Raw genomic sequence first — 5,422 nt, 5'->3', positions numbered from 1 at the left:
ATCTTGAACATGTTTATATCTAGTACTCAAAAAAATTTGTTAGCTCTTCCCAACCCAGAAATATTTCCAAGGCAGCGTATATATTTCTTATTTCTTAAAAATAATTGTCATTCTTCTTCTCTGATAAAATGTGTATGAACCAAAGCGGCTAGGAGCAATGCCTCAAATAACCAGAAATGACCTTTTGTTGATATAAATTGTATCTCTTTTTTTCTTGATTGTATAAAAACAAACGCACAAAACATCTTAAACTAGCTTTGGCACTGAATTTTCACCATGATGTTTGTGGCACTGTGTGTCACACGGAAGGAACCCAGGGTCATGAAGAGGCTTTTATTTCCAAAGGTAGTAGTAGTTTATAGACAAAGACCATTTTTCAAGGCTTCTTTATTGCCACATGCACAGCTATTGTGTGTACAGTTTCAAGAATTATATTGCATAAGTTCTCTTTAGTCTATTAAACTTAGTATATCCTTGCAAAAGAGATTTTGTGTAAAAAGTGTATTAATGAACGATCTGCAAATATCTATAAATCGAGCTGTACACCTATGAATGTGTCAATCCTGCTTGGTTTTTAGTTATCAGAGAAACAACATTTTCTTTAAATTGAGGTCTGCCCACTTCTTGACTTTCTCATTTTGCTTGTAATTATAAAACAACAAATACAAAGAAGTATTGGGGTCCCTTGGCTCCCCGTGATAATAAAATCAAGCTTCCTTTATGGGGCTAATCATGTGTCCTTCAGGATACTTGCCTCCAAGCACTCAGCAGGGGTTACTGCACAGTATTTTGTGTGGTTTTCAAGAAGCAGTGTATTTTGCAAGAGGTGCTTCATAATTTTAATTATTTCACTGATTTTCTGACCTCATAGCAAGTCTGTGTCTGTTCAGGCATTAGATTTTGCAGATTTTTGTGATTTTTTTCTTTTTGTGATTTGTTGTTGTTGTTGTTGATTTTGACTTGAAGGAGAAATATCACCCTGGAGTGACACAGTAAATCCAGGGTACCTTTTCAGTAAGACAGCTCAAAGGAAAAGGAGTCTTTTAAAAGGTAACATAAAGCCACTGCCCTCTCGTAAGGTGCAAGGTATGGAAAGGGAGAATGACATACGGCCTTTTGGAAATGGTCTACAAAACTTTTCTTCTTCAAAGTAATGAAACACATAAGATGAAATACACACACACACACACACACACACACACACATACACACACACACACACACAAAGCCCTGGTGGCATAGTGGTTAAGAGCTAGGCTGCCAACCAAAAGTTCAGCAGTTCGAATCCAGCTGCTCCTTGGAAACCCTAGGGGGCAGTTCTACTCTGTCCTATAGGGTTGCTATGAATCAGAATCAATTCGAGTTTGGTTTGGGTTTATAAACACACACACACACACACACACACACACACACACACACACACATATCTTTCTCTCTACTAATTTCCAGAAGAATACTTCTAAAATTCATTTTTCTATTTTGGAATAAATTATCTTTATACAGCAATTCAAACATTGATATACATTAACCTTTGGCACTGAGTTTTCCTCTAATACAGAAGACTTCATCTTGAGAAGCGCTCAATAACAATTTTATCTATAGGACTTTGTACAAATGCCCTTTTTGAGGGCCAACAGTTTCAATACACTTTTTTTTTTTTTTTTACTCTGTGAAACAGGCCTGGAGCTGCACAGGGAAAGTAATGCAAAGCTGTACAAAAAGCCCTGCTCAGGTCTCCTAACCCTTCTCTGCCTTCCCCTAGTTTGCGTCTCCTCAGGTCTGACACTGAGGAATGCACAGTCTTCAACCAAAATGGCACTATAGTTAGTACTCATTGGAAACCAAACCAGTAGATTTCTGGAACCTGCTTTTCTGAAGTAGTCAATGCCTTTGTAAAGACTCAGCATATTCAATATCTATTGTATTGTATACATAGGCAGATGGACTACTTTTAGTCCTGGTTTATGTATCTTTGAGCTTTATCCATTGGTGGGATTAAACAATACTGTTTAATGGTTGTAAACTTTTATAAAACCTCTTTGGGTTTCTTGTTTGACCCAAACATAATGTAAGTCTCAATGACAAAAAACACAAAACCAACTAGAGGTGAGTGAAAATATGTCCCAGCCCCAGTTTTGTCTGCCCCTGTAGTGCATGTGCAATGCTTTTTTTTGTCTGATGTCAGCAACATGCTCTCATTAGCATGAATGTACTATGAATACTTCATGAGGTTTTAAATTGTCTCACCTAAAATTGTGATGGAAAATACTGTATCGTTGACAACAATGAACTGTAACCACACTTATTTATTGCATAAACTATTTGTATAATAACCATTAATGGCTCTGTTTCTTTAAGAACATCAACAACAAAAGCCATACCACATATACATATATACGTTCCAGTTTGCTTCTAAAAAATTCAATATTTCCCCTCGGAATCTGCAGCTTGAGATAATATATAAAGACAGGGATCTCCCCAAATGAGTTCATCTGAGTTTTATCACAGAAAACATATGCTCTCTAATTTTTGTATACTAACACAGCCCCAAGTGCTAGTCAAACAGGTGTTTCCCACTGAACTGAACTGGGCCTCCACTGGTGGGTCAGAACAAGGTGGAGGGCTCAGGGTCCGGGCTTATTTCTGTATACAACCTATATAGTTCCTCCCCCAAATAGCCTCCGAGTCACAGAGACATCATCTGCTGGGCCTTAGCCAGAATATCAGAACTAGAAGGGGCCTAGTACTGTATACTTTACAGAGAAGTCACTTGGGTGGTGCTCAGCTGCATAGGTGCAGGAATTGAGGCTCCAAGGGCTGAAGAGATCTGGCCAAGGCTGAACAGGGAGTTAGGGGCAAAGCCAGGACTGGAAACCCAGACCTCATGACTCCCAGGACAGTGATCCCTTTATCACAGTGGTGTCTGCTCTTCCCTCAGGCCTCTTCAGATCCTCCTACCCATCCAACTCCACTCCAGGTCAGTCTCATTTTAAAGGCAGAGATGGCCACAGTGGCTGCAGCAGAGCTTAGCCTAGAAGCCTTTGGAAATGTGCTATTAGTGAATCTGAGAACACCTTTTTCCTTTTTATCATCCTCCATGGGACTAAGAGTGTTCATCTCTCCCCTCCCCTTTCCTCTTCTGTTTCTTTTCTCTTGTTACTTCCTCTCACTTTCTTCAGATACGCATATATTAAGTTCTTATTGAGTACCAAATAGGGGCCTGGCCTATACTGAGCTAGGGAGCTAGAAGAGGAGGAAACAGTTCCTGTCTCGGGGAACTTGCACTCTAGTGGGGGAACGCAGTACACGCAGAGAATGAATTAAGACTTTCTTGGAGAGCAGTGGCAGTGTGAGGGTAGGGGAGTGGTAAGAACAGAATCCCAAGAAGGAACAATGCATTGTCCAATGCCATTCCCCAATCACAGGTGAAAAATCAACTGATCTTACCATATTACCCTCCAGCTTACCTCTCTGACCTCATGACCTACCAAGTCCTTCCTAACCCGTGTTCCAATTATCCTGGACCTTTCACTGGTACCCCAACATGCTAAGCTCTTTCTCAACCCCTCCAGACTTTTACCTTCCTTCTACTCCTTATTCTGACTAGTAAACTCTTGCCTTTGAAGACCCAGTGTCAATGTCACCTCCTCTACTAAGCTGTCAGACCTCCTTGTCCAGGCAATGTTAGTCCTTTCCCCCTAGTGGGCCCTGCAGGCATCTTGAATCTTTATCTTAGCACTTGTCACTTTGTGTTACGTTTGCATGCCATCTCCTCCACAAAACAGGGAGTTCCTTAAGGACAGGAACCATGTTCTTCATCACTGATGAATTATCTCCTGTCAGAGGGGTGCCTCTTAATTACTGTTGTTGAATAACATTATAATCTATGTTCCAGTCCCTCTTCTGTTCCAGTTAAATGTGTGGTTAAAAGACTTTCTCTATTCAGAAGATAAGGAAAACTGTAAGGTTTTTCCCATTAAGTGGTGGAACTTGCCTAAACCCCAGGTCTTTGGGCAGCTTTTTCCTCTATACCAGTGGATCTCAAACTTTAGTGTGCATCAGAATCACCTTGAAGGGTTTGTTAAAACATAGATTGCTGCCCACCAGTCTATGTTTTGTAGGGGGAGAGGGAAGAGTTGGAGGGAAACTGACTTTGTATTACCAATACACAAGTCTCTTTGCTTTGCCTATGCCTAATGCTTGGGTCCACAGAGGCCAGGAAATCTTAACTCTGTTGGGCTCGTGGACCCCTTTGATAATCTGATAAAATCTGTGGACCAGCTCCCTAGAAAAATGATGGTGTACAGGCGCAGTGGTTAAAGCAATCGACCGCTAACTGAAAGGTCAGTCGGCACTTCAAAACCACTAGCAGCTCTGCAGGAGAAAGATGTGGTAGTCTGCTTCCGTAGAGATTTACAGCCTTGGAAACCCTATGAGTTCGCTACGAGTCAGAATCGACTTGATGGCAGTGGGTTTTGGGGGGTACAAAGATATTTAGTATATACTTTCAGAGGTGCTGTGGACTCCTTATGGGTCCTAAGTTAAAATCCTTGACAGTGTTCTGGTATGACAGTTCTACTTGGCATTTTTATAGCATAAGCCCTCTTCTTCCTTTCATCATTTCTTGCTCAGCCACACTTCCTGGATGAGTTTCTTGACTGGAGTGCTGCCTGGTTCTGTCCCTTGCTTCCCCTTGCCTTGGCCCAAACATGGCCCTACGGAGATGCTCACTCTCTCATCCAGCTATCACTCTCCCCAGGGTGGGGATGGGGGATGTTGTAGCCACAAACTTGACCTGATTCCACAACCACCACCCTGAAAATATCACCCCAGCCAAACCCCACAAGGCACACCAGAACTCCCTTAAGGCACTTAAGGTTATCACAGTTGGTGACTGTCCATTCTCACTGGGTTGGGAGTTCTGATGGGTGAGAACATGGTTTATTCATCTGTTTCTTGGCAGCTCAGGGCTGACACAGGGTAGGCACTCTTGAGTTCCTGAAGGAATTGGGTTATCATAGAGAAGGGGCTCTGGGCCAGTACCTAAGACGTTTCTCTGGCTCCAATGCCCACCACAGGGAATCTTTTCTAAGCCAAAGGGGTAGAAAAAATGACAAAGACAGACTTCTCTCTGGCTTTCAACTTCTTTTTTGTTATTCATCAGAATACGATCTATCTTGGTAAATGTTTCATATACACTTGAAAAAAATGTATAACCTGGGTGGAGTCTTTACAAATGTCAATTACATCTGCTGCTGTTCAACCAGAGGATGAGCCCTTAGAGATGAGCAGGATGATGAGCCAGAACCTTGCTGGGCAGCAGTAGGAAGGCCTGGGTCTTCTCACTCACTGTGAGGCTCTAAGCAGATGCCCAGCAATTTCTCTCCTGTGGGGCCTGATGCTTCCAAGTGAGCCTGCCCCA

The sequence above is a fragment of the Trichechus manatus genome, unplaced genomic scaffold (assembly GCF_000243295.1).
Source record: "Trichechus manatus latirostris isolate Lorelei unplaced genomic scaffold, TriManLat1.0 scaffold00086, whole genome shotgun sequence".
NCBI lineage: Eukaryota > Metazoa > Chordata > Mammalia > Sirenia > Trichechidae > Trichechus > Trichechus manatus.
Note: the sequence above shows the minus strand (reverse complement) of the source record.